At 39.7% G+C, this 17,151-nt stretch overlaps 2 long non-coding RNA genes across 2 annotated transcripts; one reads left to right on the top strand and one right to left on the bottom strand.

The window, feature by feature from the left end:
* The first annotated feature begins 3,802 nt into the window (after positions 1-3,802).
* On the top strand, positions 3,803-5,416 carry LOC135115928 (uncharacterized). The gene is made up of 2 exons (XR_010276102.1): positions 3,803-4,071; positions 5,111-5,416. It is a non-coding gene; the product is annotated as an uncharacterized LOC135115928 (long non-coding RNA).
* Positions 5,417-15,539: 10,123 nt separating this feature from the next.
* On the bottom strand, positions 15,540-16,739 carry LOC135115922 (uncharacterized). The gene is made up of 2 exons (XR_010276100.1): positions 16,606-16,739; positions 15,540-15,952 (listed from the first exon to the last, which is right to left on the bottom strand). It is a non-coding gene; the product is annotated as an uncharacterized LOC135115922 (long non-coding RNA).
* Positions 16,740-17,151: the final 412 nt, after the last annotated feature.

The following is a 17,151-nucleotide window of genomic DNA, read 5'->3' on the forward strand; positions in this document are numbered from 1 at the left end:
CACAACCCAGTCTCCCTCTTCCTCACCCAACACCTGTTACGACCTTCCCTTAACACCACCCTCAACACCACTCCCTTCCTTTTTCTACTGTCTTCTCTCTCCACCTCCTGCCCTTCATTTTCACCTAATACCATGAGCCAAACACTAAAGGCTGATATTCGCAAGCGTTGCAGCACAAGAGGAAGGCTGCGAGTTACCACCTCAATGCTGCCGCGCCCTGATGCTCCTGATTCCTGCCCCCGACCACGTGAACTGACGGTGACTTGCTGCTTTGCTGGTTTTTGCTTTCCGGTCAAGGATTCCCCAGATCTTGCCTTCACTCACTGTAGATGCTATCAGTGCTCCCGGGTGTTCGCTTCATTCCATGGGTTACTTTGGGATCCAGTGCAGCTCTTGTATTTACTTATACATGTATCTTCAAGACTCAGACTCATTTGCTGTCACGCCGAAGTTTTCTTTTTTTTTTTTTTTGCTATTTCGTTTCCTTTTTCCTTTCTTATTTTGAGTCGTTTGTTGTGAAAATTTCATCTTCCTGATCGAAAAAAAGTTTGTGAAGTTATTTACCCTCATCTGCTTCAAGGGGCATTTTCTGTGCAACATGAATTAAAAATGAGTACAATTAAATATTGAGAGCAAAAACAAAAGGGAAAAATCATGTAAAAAAATGTTCATGTTTCTTGCAGATGAAGTAACATTTGTAAATTTGTATTTGACTAAAACTTGACTATAATTCAGTACAAGATCATGTGTATTAGTTAATTTCGAAAAGCAAACACTATCGATCCATGCATTACGCTGTTTTCTAAGCTGCACAATTACTGTAGCATACATAACATACAGCAGGTGTAGTGGCCAGGCGCTGTACTACATCACCTGAGGGCGGCGCCGCGACGCGTACTGCCTGAACTAAGAGCCTTTTGTCTTAATGCACGAGAATCACATGAGTAACACACGGACACGAAGAAACACAACCTGAAGAAACAAATATACTGCCCGATTCATGTCATTCACACGGAAAATTACCATGAAGGAGAATAATGAACGATGCTAGTGTGTGTGTGTGTGTGTGTGTGTGTGTGTGTGTGTGTGTGTGGGGTGGGTGTGAGCGCGTGTGTCGATTAGACGAATCCGGTTCTAGGAATTCCCAGGAGCCTGCCTTGACAATGCGCGCAGCAACAACATATCGAATGACTGCAAGAGCAGGAGGAGGTGGAGGGAGAAGAGGTGGAGGAGGAGGAAAAAGAGGACGGGTAGGAGCCTTAAGCCAGAACCACAGCTGGTGAACCAGATTTAACTCTCAAATATTTAGCTGGTTTTACCCAATCTACTTTTAAGAACCTGTAGTGGAAGTTGCTGGAATTATTAAGTGTTTCTTTTACGTTTCTAGAGATAGCGTAGGTGGTATTCTACATCATCAGTATGAAAAAAAGTAACTTATGTGAACCAGGCTAACCTTCCTTTGAAAATAGTCCAAAAACACAGTAGATACGAAATTGAATGGTAATGTAGATTTTATTCAGTACTGAGTGACTACAATGAAACCAATTACGTGAAACAATGATCTTCTTTGGCCTAAACCTCATACCTAATTTTTTTATGTAAGAGGGGCTCTAACCATGAGCGACTAAAAAGACTGAAAAAAGGCCCACAGAAGATGTCAATCCTCAAAAAATACAGTCAGAAGGATTATCCAAAAGTGGAGGAGAAGTGTCTTGAAACCGTCTTAAAATACTTCAAGTCAGAGATAGGAGGCAATAAAGTTTCATAGCGCAGAATCCTTGTTAAACTCATGAAAATCCCTTCAAAACCTTATTTACAACCAATTCTTATCAGAGGGACTTACATAATCAGTTGGGTTCTCATGACTTTTTCCTCACTGATCGCGAAGTCCTTGCTAAACTATCACTGAAATCATAAAAAAAAAATCCCTCCAAAACAATATATACAACCAACAGAACCGGTTGAAAAGTAGTCGAAATTAAACGCCAGAAGGTTTACAGTAGAAAAACGTGGCCACAAGTTTCTATTTCTTTCTAGTTTCCTCTTCCGTGTTTCATCTTCTGCTTCAGGGCGGTACGTTTTTCCTCGCTGTTTAATCTCCTCTTCGTCCCACAGTTCCGAGTTAATTTAGCATCCTCCTTACTTTTTTGACCTCTTCCTACATCTTGGTTCCTCATTCCGCTGCGTCACGCCACCTCCGGCTCGCTATTGTTCTCCGTGACGCTCTCCTTAATTGCAATCTTTGGAAACTCAGTTCATAGGGTGATTAAATGGAAATAAAAAATAAAGTAAATGGATAAATAAACAACTAACTAAATAAATAAAAATATATGATGATAAATAAAGTAATGAAAATGTAACTATTTTTAGAAGTGTAATTAAAATTATGTAATTCTTATCACGTTATTACCTAGTTTATTTGATTTTTTCTTCATTTTACTCAGAGGAATGTAGCGTTATTAAAGAAAAAAACGAGAGTAAAAATACAGACATTGATAACAAAACACATTATTCATAGCACGCAGAATTTGAACAACCGAGAAATAAAATAAAATAAAATAAAAGTAAATAAAAAAATAAATAAATAAAAGCATTCTGTTGTTTACCCTTTCCAAAACATACGATACTTCCATCTCCACAAAGCACACGTAATCATAGTCCTTTAAACCGAATCCTTCACCTGATAAAACATAAAACACTATTATTACTCTTATCGCTACAAATATTCCCTCCACCTTCACACCCTCCCCTCCACCTCCACCTCTCCCTCGTCTACCTCATCTTCCACCAGAACCACCTCGCTTGTGTTTCCCCAGCAAGCTTCCAGTTTTTCATTGGAGGGGAATATACCGAGTCACAACAGAAGCGGATGTTTAGATGAAGGTGAAGGAAGGTGAGAGGAGAAAAAAATCCTCTCAAGTGGCGAGGCATAACCTGAGGGAGAGGATAGTGTTGGGGAGAAGGAGGAAAAAGAGGTAAAGGGAGAGGATGAAGGCAGTAGTGAGAGGATGTGGCGGTGGACGGAGACGAGGAGGAAGAGAAGGTAAATTCGGGTACTGGGGAAAGACATGGAAAAAAAGGAGGGAAAAAAAAGTGTTCAGATGGAAGGAAAAGGAAAACGGGAAGTAATGTTGAGAAAATGAAGAAAAGCAGGGGAAAATGTATAATGATGGAAACAATGGGAAAAAAAAGGAAAACGAGTAACCTTAGATAGAAAATGAAGGAATGAAAGAAAAAACTTTCAAAATACAAAGAACTGGAAAGAAAGAAAAAGTAAAAAAAAAAAATGATGAAAAAAATTAATTGAAATAAACGGAAAAAAGTAAAAAAAAGTAAAAATTAGAAAGAAAACGGAAAAGCAGAAGAAAACTAAAAGTGATAAGAAAAATGGAAAAAAAAGGAAATAAACGTGCAAGGAAATTAGGTGAAAAAGCAAGAATAACACTGTAGAGGATACCGTGTCGCCATACACACACACACACACACACACACACACACACACACACACACACAATATACACAGAGATCAAAATATATAGTAGTTTTTACTTGCTGTTACTTATGATTAGCTATCGATAAAACTAACCAATTATTCTCGTTACCTATTAAAGGGGCTGCCCATCAACACCGCTCCCTCCCCCACACACATATACAAGTGCTCTGCCACAAATAACAAGAAGCTTAGGAACTTATGTGAACCTTAGGGAGGAGGAGGAGGAGGAGGAGGAGGAGGAGGAGGAATATAAAGTCCTCCCCCTCTTTGAGTTCACATAAGTTCATTCTCTTCCTCCTCCTCCTCCTCCTCCTCCTCCTCCTCCTTTTTTGCAAACTTCTCCAACAAGAAACAAGGTAAAGGAACCTCAGGCAGAATATTTATAGCTAAAAAAAAATATCACACCTAAAAAAAAAAAAAAAAAAAATAGATCGAAGTTGCTACGCCAAAAGGAGAGGAGGTTGAGGAGGAGGGAAAAGTACCGGACGAAAGCAGGAGGAGCAGGTAGAGTATAAAAGGTGGAAGTCCTGAGCAGAGAAGCGTCATTCCTTCCCGAGTCTTCAAGAACACGAAGCAAGGTAAAGGTTTGAGTGCCTTCTATAAAAGTACTCTCTCTCTCTCTCTCTCTCTCTCTCTCTCTCTCTCTCTCTCTCTCTCTCTCTCTTTAGTCATGTATTTTGTCTTTTCCTCTTTTCTGAATTTCATTTCTTCATTTTATTTTTAAGTAATTATGTTCTGTACCATGTTTGCTTTCAGAGAGAACTAGATTATTTTCTCTCTCTCTCTCTCTCTCTCTCTCTCTCTCTCTCTCTCTCTCTCTCTCTCTCTCTCTCTCTCTCTGTCTCTCTCTTTCAACACCAAAGTTCATCCTATCCTATACTTTTAGAACAAAGTTTACCCTATACCTTTAGAAAGAAGTTCATTATATTCTCTCTCTCTCTCTCTCTCTCTCTCTCTCTCTCTCTCTCTCTCTCTCTCTCTCTCTCTCTCTCTCTCTCTGCACCAAAGTTCACCCTTTCTCATCTTATCTTTTAAGTAAGTATATCAGTTTACTGTCTTATGCTCTTGTTATACGGCGCTATATGATCCCATTGTTGCTGCATATAATTCACTCACTCACTCACTCACTCACTCAATCAGCCGGTCAATCACTCACTCGCTCTGTCAACCAATCAATCACTTATTCACTCACTCACTCAATCATCTAGTCAATCAGTCAATCACTCACTCGCTATTAGTATTAGTATTGTGTTATTATTATTTTCCATATTATTAATACTATTATCAATACCATTAATATTATCAAAATTTTCGTACATTATACAGCACATGTCCGAAACTACAATTTTAAAGATGCAAACCTGCTGTTGCCCAAAAAGCTTCAGCTTCATATGGGCCACTTGCTCAGATTATCTTTGTAATATCAAATAAGTTACAAAAAATATATAAATAAATAAATAAACAAATAAAATAAAATAAAATAAATAAATAAATAAATAAATAAATAATTGCAAGTATAATAAAATGTTTTAAATGTGTTAAATGTTTCCCTCAACCAATTATTCACTCAGTCACTCACTCATTCTTTCAATACTTCCGTCTGATTTCGGTTAACAGATGCTGAGTCTTCGCGGTGTGATGGTGCTGATGGTGCTGATGTCGGTGGTGGTCTGCGTCTGTGTGGCCGAGGCGCACCGCTACCGCGGAGGCGGCGGCTATTATCGCGGAAGCAACGAACGAGGCAGCTATGAAAGCTACAGAGGTGGTTACGGCCATGGCAGCAGGCCTTACTATGGCGGAGGCGGCGGTTACCCCAGGCCCTACCACTGATTTCCCTCATTCCTCCCAGGATCCTCGCTTCCCCATGACGGCCATTTGAAGCACCCTGTCTTGACCTCTTGATTAAAAATATGGCATGTTTGATTCGTGTTCTCCTTGCATCCTGTAATTTACTAAAGGTTCTTATGGGGACTGGGAGTATGGGGAAGTTGGAAGTGAGAGGAACGCAAAGAAGAGGAAGGTCAAAGATCAGGTGGAAGGACTGTGGCAACGAGGATGTGAAGGACAAAGAAATGAAAGAATGTCTCAAGACAGAATCATCTGGAAAAGGCTCCTTAGAAATGGTGACCCCAAATAGGGATTAAGCTGGGAAGAAGAAGAAGAAGAAGAAGAAGAAGAAGAAGAAGACGGAAAAAAAGAAGAAAAAGAATGAAGATTAGTTTTACATTTATTCAGTTCTTCGTTTTCGTTCATAATTTACCTAACTTTTGATATGTAGAATAAACCCATTGCGGAATCCTACCTTTGAAAAATAACAGAGATAGAAATAAAAAAAAATAAAAAATACACACTTACAAAAATGATGATAATAACGTATCTAAGACAAAATAAACAAGAAAAAAAAACTTACCAACATAAAAAAAAAAGAAAACTAATCTATCAGCAAAAATAAAACAAGAAAAATAAATTGAAAGAAAAGAACAAAATAAAGAGAGATAAAAAGAATAATGCAAAAAATAAGAGAAAAGAAAAGGAAAACCTTTCCTTTCAAAACCAACACAAAGGAAAAAAAAAAGAAAGCCACTCTAAATAAGACAAAATGGTCAAGGTTAACAGGATGGCCAAGGATGCTGCGGGAGGGAGGCAGGGGAGGCGAGGGGAGGTGAAGATGCTACCCGCGTGTTGGGGGAGGAGGATGCCAGGTCATGGGGGAAGCATGGGGTTAGAGGGCACCATTAAGGGATGATGCAATGAGTGAGGGAAAAAGGGGAAGAGAAAACGGGAAATTAAAGATGAGGGATAGATAAGGGATAGATAAGACGAGGGAGACATAGTAGTAGTAGTAGTAGTAGTAGTAGTAGTTTCATTGATCACAGTCACATAAGTTGTTTCCAAATGCGTGCCTAAGACAGTGAAAGGTACAGGATATAAGTATACGATGCAATACAGGTAGAAAATAAATGCAGTCCAAAAATTAATGCAAACATACGTACATTTGAAACATTTACTTCCAAACAATGAGAAGATTAATGCAGGACATAAAACATCCATGGCACAAAGCACATCAATACATGAAACGCGTGCAACATACATTATAAGTATACATGCATATATACAGTACACACACACACACACACGCACACACACACAGACCCACACCCACACACACACACATTCAAGCAGGTTTCAAGGGCAAGTTTTACTCTCTCTCTCTCTCTCTCTCTCTCTCTCTCTCTCTCTCTCTCTCTCTCTCTCTCTCTCTCTCTCTCTCTCTTATTATGAGACAGACGTAAACATGATGATAATGGATAGACAGTAATTATTAATCTCCTCCTCCTCCTCCTCCTCCTCCTCCTCCTCCACCGTCACAACCATGCCTAAAAGAGAGAGAGAGAGAGAGAGAGAGAGAGAGAGAGAGAGAGAGAGAGAGAGAGAGAGAGAGAGAGAGAGAGAGAGAGAGAGAGAGAGAGAGAGAGAGAGAGAGAGAGAGAGAGAGAGAGAGTGTGTGTGTGTGTGTTAGACAGACTGGCATGATATTGTAATTATATAACTGAAGCATATTACTTTATTATTTTTGTTTATGTTTTTCTATTCGTATATTTTTCACTTCCTTTGCATTGCGACACGGAAGCAGAACCAGGTGTGGGTGGAGCGGGTAGTGGAGAGAGAGAAAAAAATTATTGAGAAACCAGAGATCACCGCAGGCAAGAATTAAAACAAAAAAAATAACATAGAACAGAGATGAAGCAATGTAAACATGGAAGAAGAAGAAGAAGAAGAAGAAGAAGAAGAAGAAGAAGAAGAAGAAGAAGAAGAAGAAGAAGAAGAAGAAGAAGAAGAAGAAGAAGAAGAAGAAGAAGAAGAAGAAGAAGAAGAAGAAGAAGAAGAAGAAGAAGAAGAAGAAGAAGAAGAAGAAGAAGAAGAAGAAGAAGAAGAAGAAGAAGAAGAAGAAGAAGAAGAAGAAGAAGAAGTGGAGGAGGAGGAGGAGGAGGAGAAGAGGCAGCGGAAAGAAAAGAACAAGAAAGGAACGTAAGAGCCAAATACAGTAATAACAAGAATAAGAACAAGAACAAGAGCAACAACAATAACAACAACAGCAACAACAACAAACAACAACAACAAGAACAACAACAACAACAAGATGATGATAATAATGATGATAAAGGTGACGATGATGACGATAATAATAATAATAATAATACCAAATATAAAACCAAGATCATCTTCCCTACACAGAAAGAAGAAAAATCAGTCGAGTCATAGTGATGATGTATTCAGAAAAAAGTAAACAAATAAAAATTTTCAAGGATGAATGAAGCAAGAACACAAACGTCTGAGGCTCAAGGAATTAACGGGAAGACGAGTTAAGCAAAAGAGGAGCTGGAAAGAGGAGCTCAAGGTGTAGGATGAGAGTGAAGAGGAACCACGGAGAAGAGTAGGAAGGTAAGGACCGGTACGGGTAAAGCAAAAAGTTTGTGTCCTCGTATCCGGCAGAAGCACCGACGACGGTCTGGTGAATCAAGGAACCGTAATACAGAACACTTGTTTCTTACACTTAAAAGCTTCCTATATTTTCTATAACTTCAATGCTGAGTCTCTTCCATTCATCTGCCACTCTGTTAAAGAACTATTTTTTTTTTCCTCTCTTTAAATCAAGCTTGAGTCCGGTATTTCTTGTCCTGTCCTGATTACTGACCTTCAAGATTTTGTTGATATCATCCTTGTCATATTCAAAGGCCACAGAAATGAGTGTTCTTATGGGTGTTTTTGCCAATGAAGATGCATAATCTTTGTTATCCTATCACTATAATTATGAAAACTCTTGAAAACTGCCAAAAACTTCCACTAGAGAATTACAACAGATTTAAGGATCGAGATGACTGCTAGAAATAGGTAAGCATGTTTTATACAGGGACTGCTACGTGCAGGCCAGATGACTTCTTGTAGCTTCCCTTATTTTCTTGTCCTTATGTTCTTATACATAAAGTAGTCTGATAGAATAAAGCCAAGCCAAGGTCTGGGCCTGTCCATCACTGTTCCCTCATCTCGACGCTTTTCTATATATACAAAAGTCTACCTAATATTTATATGATGCAAAAGTTTAATTTCACCAGCATATTTCATCCAGCAAATACATATATATAGCTTGGTTAATATTTATCTTTGCTAAATGCATGATTTAACCTATTAACTGCTCTTGTTCTTTACATAAATGATAATTTCTTGAGATTTTTTTTTTTTTTTTGACTGATGAATGTTTATTTTACGTAAAAGAATTATTCTAGCCAATGAACACTTAATCATTGTACGCGATACTCTGAGCTGAAAATTACCCTCCTTCCCTGTAAATCCCTTCTGTAGTGTCCTCTACAACTTTCTTCTCAGTAATTTTTTCACGTGTTGCGCAATACAGCACCAGTGGCTCTGCCTGCCTGGCTTGTCAAACACGGCAGAGGAATCCCGCTCCGCCCTCCTGATGAAGTGTAACACAAACGCACCCACCTGCACCGCATCACAACGCGTACATGATGAAATAAGTCACTGTTTCTAAGCGAGGAGGAAGAGAATCACCGAGGCTGTGGATTTCTGGGGACGTTTATCGCTCTAATACCAATGAGAATACGAACACGCTTAGTGAAATGAGGTAATGAGGTGATCGCTGTTAATTAAGCTTCCATTGGTTGCCTGAGATTATACAGCAACAGAGGGTGTGATTATCCGGAACTGACTTGATTAGATATGGAGACGCGAATGAGACAATAATGGAAATGCGAAGGTGACATTGAGACATGACGAGAAAATAGTCGCTTTCGTCATCATCTCTCTTGGGGTGATACAAGAAAACTCGAATAACAATATCACCACCACCACCATCAACTCGGACCCTCGTTGCCCTTTCCACTCCACCCTCCGCCATCTCAGTCACGCTCGGTGCATCCTTGTGGCCCTAATGATACAAGGTCACTTGATTTATTTCCCATTCAAGGTCAGTTATGTACGTGTCGAGTAATGGAGGGAAATACAGTATGTGTCACTCTGTAATAATAGTAACTAGGTAAGTGAAAAGAAGCACGTCTTGTAGTTGTAATGGTGGTAGTAGTAGTAGTAGTAGTAGTAGTAGTAGTAGTAGTAGCAGCAGTAAATACAGTAGTAATGGTGGTAGTGGTGATGGTAGTAGTAGTAGTAGTAGTAGTAGTAGTAGTAGTAGTAGTAGTAGTAGTAGTAGTAATAGTAGTAGAGTAGTCGCAGTAGTAGTAGTAGTGGAAGTATAATAATAATAATAATAATAATAATAATAATAATAATAATAATAATAATAATAATAATAATAATAATAATAATAAACAATAACGCTAAAAATAAAGCTAAAAATAAAAGGAAGTCAAAATGACGCTGCTAATTATTCACATATTAGGTGCTAAATCTCTCTCTCTCTCTCTCTCTCTCTCTCTCTCTCTCTCTCTCTCTCTCTCTCTCTCTCTCTCTCTCTCGCTACTCGGCTCACGTAGGTGGTACTGAGGGAGAGTGATAGATCTGATATATATAAGGTTTTTTAATATACATAAACAATAAGAAATAAAAACGATTAAAATATTCTTTTCAACGAAAAAAAGAACATCAAGTGGACAGAAACAAAAACGGAGATAAATAAGGTGAAGTGGGTGGAAATTCCCAGAAAATAGGAGGAGGAGGAGGAGGAGGAGGAGGAGGAGGAGGAGGAGGAGGAGGAGGAGGAGGAGGAAATGGAAGAGGAACCAGGGAAGTATAAATACGACTACCAAACGCAGACTCGTCACACTCGTCCCTCCACACGAAGTCCAACAACTCAAGTAAGTTCACCTCTTTGGCCAAGCGAGTCAGTTGTGGCGCGGACTTGAGACAGTAACAGTAATACAGGTATCATGACGCTCCTTAGCGTGATGGAGTGGAAACATTAAACCGAACTGATTCATTCCAGACTTAGCAGTTAAAGAAAGCCAAAAATCGTCGTTTTTTTTTCTGACTTAGTTGTAGCGTGGACTTTAAATAGAAGTAGTAAGATGGCTGTTTTGATGTTCATTAACCAGTTGGAGTGGAGACATTAAGCTATATTGATTCTTTTTTGACTTAACAATTAAAGAAAATCAAAATCAACTTTTCTCTGAGTTAGTTGTAGCGTGGACTTTAAACAGAAGTTGTAAAATAGCTGTTTTAATGGTCATTAACTAGATGAAGTGGAGACATTAAGCCAAAGTGTCGGTTCGTAGTTTTGGAAATTTTGGGAAATTGAAATCAACGTTTTCCAGAGTTAGTTGTGGGTTGGACTTAAAACATAAGTGCTAAGATAGATCTGATGTTTCTTAGCCAAGTATAGTGCAAGCATTAACCAAAGCAATTTTTTCATGATTTGTCAATCTAAGCAAAGGATTACAGTTTCTCAGATTTAGTTGTAGCTCAGACTAAATAAAGTAATATAGCTATCCTGACGTTCCTTAACAGAAGGAATGGAAGCATTTAGCCAACACATTTCTTTCCTGACTTGGCAGTTAACAATAAACAATCAATCAACATTTCCCAACGTTTGCAGTCAAAAGAAAACATGGACAAGACACAATACCCGAGACAATGTTAAATAATGAGCTACAAGTAAGTGTTAAAAAGACATCAGATACATGGATTTTTTTTTTTTTTTTTTGTTATGAGGTCTATCAAGTATCCAGAAGAAAGATACCTTTGGCTTATTTGGATTTAAACTAGACAGTAACAGGTAGATCACACAGCTGGTGAATATTTGTGAAGTGACAGACATAGTTTGAATGGAATATACCTTGACGACGTTTCACTTTGCCTCTCCTTTTTATTTTTTTTCCAAGTTCTTCTTCCTCTTCTTCTTGGCCTTATTAATCCCTGGTGGGGTCGGCCGCTCTTGTGTGTTGTCGACAATAACTCCTGTTAGTGCATCGTCTTCCTCCACGTCCAGCTGTCTCATGTCTCTTTCGATTCCATCTCCCCACCTGATCCTTTGTCTTGCCCTGGTTCTTCTCCCTCTACCTGGCTCCTCCACGCCACTTCCACAGGGACATCTTACATCTTGGCCACATGTTCATACCATCTTACACACGCTTCCCTTGCCTTGTCCACGATTGGCACATCTCTCACAGTGACACTCATTAACCATCGCAGCATTCTCATTTCTCTCCTCTCCTGCTGTTTCTCCTCACTACAACTTCCTCTCATTCGTGTATCAGACTGTCACGTGTCCCGGCAGATGGCGCGTCTGTACTGCATGCTGGTGGTGGTGCTGATGGTGGTGCTGCAGCTGTACATGGTTGCTGGCAATCCTTGGGGCCCTGTCCACGGCAAAGGTGTCATCACGAAGGTGTTCCACGTGGGTGATGACTCCAGCTCCTATGACCGTGACGACAGTTATGAAAGACACGGTCATGGCGGAGGCTACAAGCACCATGTGGTACATTGGTAATGGCGCCCTGTGACCTCTTCTGGCAGTGACATCCGGACGCGGACCATGGAAACCTGCACTTCCTCGATCGAAATTACTTGCTTCGCTTCTGAGTAAAGAATATGGCAAACAGTGAGTTGATTTAATCTTCCCCTGGCTTAACGGAGACCAACTTTACCATCTATAGTACTTCACCATTTTACTGTTAGCCAGTGTTCCTCATAACCACTCATATAAAACACCTACTTTTGTAGTGAAACCTATTAGATAACTTCGTAGATTGGAAAAACAAATTCCTACTCTCGCTTCTTCTTTGAGTCCACGCCTACATTCCTTTATAGAACTCTTAGATTACAAGTCCACATTTAACTTAAGGCAGAATTAATTAGTTGATTGATTTGATGGTGCCGCAGCAAGAGGGCCACATGGTGCTAGTGAGAATCCACGAGCAGGGGAAGGAGAGCAAGGACGAGGACTTCAGATACCAACAGTCCAACAAGATTCATATTCTCATTACTGCTGACACAATGCAGCTCAGAAAATACAATATATAAGTAAACAAACAAATATATTAGAAAACTAAGTGACTAATACACTCCAATACTAACTAATTAACAAATATACTTCAGTACTTAGACACTTCCATGAGTTTTGATATGACGAGATAATTTGCTCCCAGTGTTATTTGTAATCTTTCTTCTCGGTTTATTCCTGAAGGTTTCCCGAAATTCAACACAAAAAGAGTGATACAAGTAATGTTCATGTGGTGCAGGGCGTCACTGAACCAGAGGAGCGATAAAAGAAGTATGAAAAATAAACAGACTTCTTTCATTTTGGTTAATTTCTCCTTTAGTTTTGGTGAATCTTCTGGTTCCAGTCTTCAGCCACTGGCATCTTCAAGAGGGCATTTTCTATTTTTCTCTCTCTCTCTCTCTCTCTCTCTCTCTCTCTCTCTCTCTCTCTCTCTCTCTCTCTCTCTCTCTCTCTCACGTGGCCAGTGCTCCTCTTACATAAAAAATCTTCAGATTCAAGTTTTGCAATTAAAGAATAAAGAAGTCTACCATAAATTTTTTTCATTGAAGGATATTGAATAGAGAATGCTCAATTATATGGCTACCTAATCTATTTTGTATTTACCATAATAAACAGCAGCATTTTTTCTTATCGATGTGATAAATCAAATACAATACTTACTTAACCTTAAAAGTGGCCGGTACTCTATTGCATGCAAGGCAAAGGGAAGAAAAGCACAATAATAATGAAAGAAGGGACGAGAGTGGAGACTGAGAGGGTTTGGTCATGCGGTGGAGTCGTGGAAGCTGATAATAATGGATAGATAGGTAGATAGATACAATATTTTCACCTTTCACATACTATAACACAAGAACATCAATAACATCATAGAATTAGACAGTACTCATTAATTTCCTCTCTTCAGCACATTTTCCTTCCGAAAATAAAGCAGACAAAGAAAACGGCAGAAAAGGCATTAGTTTTTAATGTCTAGCAACCAAAAAAGTCGTCATGAAGTTATTAAAGCAAAACTAGGCTGTTCCTTCCCAGAGCTTTCAGACTAATGAATCTTTTCAAATCATCGTTCAGTTGCTTTAGTAGAGGGCGTGGCTGTATAGTGTTCTCTGATGGTGCCGGCATTCTCTTTTGCGCTACCATAATCGAGATCAACGTAATAGGTATCATCATTATGACCAGGTAATACAAGACTGCCAACACCATCATAGTAACCATATTCGTCATCGTAGTCACCACCATACTCACCTGAACTTAACTGGAGCCTAACACACTTTATCCTGAATTAAAGTGCTGATATTGAGAGAGACTTTAACTTATCCTGGTAGTAAAGTAGCAATACTCTGATTCCGGAGTAAGCATGGAAGAATCTATTGCTGACGACTCCCATTACTATTTGTGTTTATCTTTTTAGGATCCTGCCGCACTAGAAACAAGCAGAAAATGATCTTTGTAGCACACTGATTCTAAACACACACACACACACACACACACAATCTCTCTCTCTCTCTCTCTCTCTCTCTCTCTCTCTCTCTCTCTCTCTCTCTCTCTCTCTCTCTCTCTCTCTGAACACCTCACTCACATTGCTTGAAGTAAGACGTTTAGTCTGTAGCGATGAACTGTGGTAAGTCTGCGTGGAGAGTCTTTATCTATACTATGCTGGCCGCCTCCTCCTCCTCCTCCTCCTCCTCCTCCTCCTCCTCCTCTCCCACTAACCTGTAAGTGAACAACCTTTGCCAAAGTTTTCCGGGAGATTCCCCGGGTGGCGACAAATGCATACTACTATTAATCCTCCAGATGCTTGAATTTTTGAGCGTTAGAAAAGCTCGACAGGTGTGCAGATTGTGATATTAGGGAGTGATGATTGTTTTGAGGCTTTTATAAGTAAAGCTTGACACATTTTTATTTCTGTTTTAGGAATCTAGTTATTATTTAAGTATCTATTTATTATTATTTCTTTGTTGTCTGGTTTATATTCAGAAATTATTATTATTATTATTATCATTATTATTATTATTATTATTATTATTATTAACATTATTATTATTACCATTGTTAGTTATTGTTATTATTATTATTATTATTATTATTATTATCATCATAATTCCTACACTTTTATTCGTTTAAGCTTCATCGATCCTTATTTAATTTGAATGCATATTCTTACAGCGACAGCAGATGCTTAATCTAATCTTAATCTAATCTTAATCTAATCCAATCTTACAGTGACACATTCACGTCACAAAAGCTCAGCATAACACAAAAGCACAACACAGACATTGAAAAGGACAAGAAAAGAACATATTCCTGCCTCTTCTCACAGGGCTGTTCTGCGGAATATCTACGCAGCATAGGCACTTTTAGAATCTTCAAATATGATACATCCAATTAGCGGTGCGTCCTCCGTACAACCTTAAGGGTTAAATGTAAGTATTGCGGGTTATCTGGATAGAACTGGAGTAGGGGGAGGGGTGACAAGCACACTACAGAAACAGGTAGTGTGTGTGAAGACCTTGGGGAGTTGGTTGTAATCAACGGCCATGTTTCAAGGGCAGCGGGGTTGGAGTTAGGTTAGTACAGACTATAGAGAATGAAGTGATCAGGAGAGAGGTAAGGGTAAGTAAATAGCATACTTTAAAACCCTTTCACAGCGATACGAGACAATTAACAGCACCAGAAGTAACGTGCGAAATATTTATAAACATCTATAAGGAAGGAGGCGATGAAAAAGAATAAATTTAGCAATTTCTACCCAATTTAAAAGTTGGAGGTGGTTGTAGAACAAGTAAAGATACCTCAGAGTGGTTAGTAATGCAGGAAAGATATACCAAACAGCAGTCAAAGGGTTAAACAATATCCAGAGAGAGAGAGAGAGAGAGAGAGAGAGAGAGAGAGAGAGAGAGAGAGAGAGAGAGAGAGAGAGAGAGAGAGAGAGAGAGAGAGAGAGAGTGTTTTTCTTTTCTTCTCACGTTTTATAACACAAGAAGCCCATTGACTTTAAAGAATTAGAGATTGCTCATTAACTTCCCCTCTTCAGCACATTTTCCTTCTGAGGACTATATAAAGAAAACGAAGGAAAAAGGTTATAGTTTTTAATCTCCAGGAACCAATGTCATCATAAAGTTACTAAAGCAGGACAAGGCTTTTCTTTCCAAGTGCTTCCAGGCTGGTGACTCTTCAAATCATTGTTCAGGTGTTTTGGTAGAGGGCGTGGAGGTCGGGTGATCTGAGCTGGTGCCGGCATTCTCTTACCATTTACGGTAAGAGTCATCACCACCATATCCATCGTCACCACCATACCCATCGTCACCACCGTACCCATCGTCACCACCATACCCATCGTCACCACCATGCCCATCGTCACCACCATATCCATCATCACCACCATACCCATCATCGTCACCACCATACTGAGGGGCCGCGGTGGTCACAAAGGCCTGCAGCACCACCAGCACCACCACCCCGAGCACCAGGAGGCGAGAACGCAGCATCTGATGGAGAGAAAATAGATAAAAACAGATAAGAACACAAGTTTCATTCATGACGTGTGAGTACAGGGGCCGTATTAACGAGGATTCTTAACTAGAGAGGTTTGACTTAGCCCAACTCTTATGCTTATAGTTGTGCTTAACTTCCCAAGTCGTGTTGGGTCTAGGTCATAATTTAAGACAGGTTTGGATGTAGATTGACTTTAAGAGTTACGCTGAGACTAAGTTAACAAAACAAAGACTGTCGAACCCAAGTCCGCCACTTCAAAAATTATCAGCCCCGTAAGGATGTTCACGATGACCTGAGTGACTCTGAACTGTTGGACATATATAGACTGGTCCTGAAGGAGTGTTATTTGTGGCAGATTTGGTGGGAGATGCCTTGGAGAGCCCCACAGGAAGGAGTGATGCGCTAATTAGGATGCATGGGATAGATGAGAAAGTGTTAGGCTGGATGAAGTCAAGGTTAGGCGAAAGGGGACAGAGAGTTGTAATAAATGGGGCTGCCACAGTGATCAGTTTTAGGGTCACAATTAACAACTTTTACTACTGATTTGTGTTTGTCCTACTGGGATCCTGCTACACAAGAAACTTTTGAACCAGATTGATTCTCTCTCTCTCTCTCTCTCTCTCTCTCTCTCTCTGATCTCACTCACCTTGCTTGATGTAGCAGGTTCGGTGTGCAGCTATGAACTGTGAGGAGCTTGAGCGGGGAGTCCTTATTTATACCATGCTGGCTTTTTTCTCCTCTCCTCCTCCTCCTTCTCCCTCAGGTGATCGGCCACCGTTCTCACCTGCTATCCGTTTTCTTTTGGTATTGTCCTCTCAGTTTCTTGTCCTCTGTTGCCACCACTTCTTTTATAAACTCCTCTTCTTCCTCTTCCTCTTATTACTTTTCTTCGGTGAATCCAGACAGTCTCATTCTCTACATTCAGTTTTCTATCAGTTGACGCCTGACAGGTACATTCCAACGGTGGATTCAGGTAAAGGAAAACGAAAACTTTTCTTTACGTCTGAATTTACGTTAAGACTTTCCAGTTTTGTGTTCAAATTACCGATAACGTTGAGTAGTATGCTGAATATCTGGATCAGAGAGAGAGAGAGAGAGAGAGAGAGAGAGAGAGAGAGAGAGAGAGAGAGAGAGAGAGAGAGAGAGAGAGAGAGAGAGAGAGAGAGAGAGAGAGAGAGAGAGAGAGAGAGAG

The sequence above is a fragment of the Scylla paramamosain genome, chromosome 30, assembly GCF_035594125.1.
Source record: "Scylla paramamosain isolate STU-SP2022 chromosome 30, ASM3559412v1, whole genome shotgun sequence".
Taxonomy (NCBI): domain Eukaryota; kingdom Metazoa; phylum Arthropoda; class Malacostraca; order Decapoda; family Portunidae; genus Scylla; species Scylla paramamosain.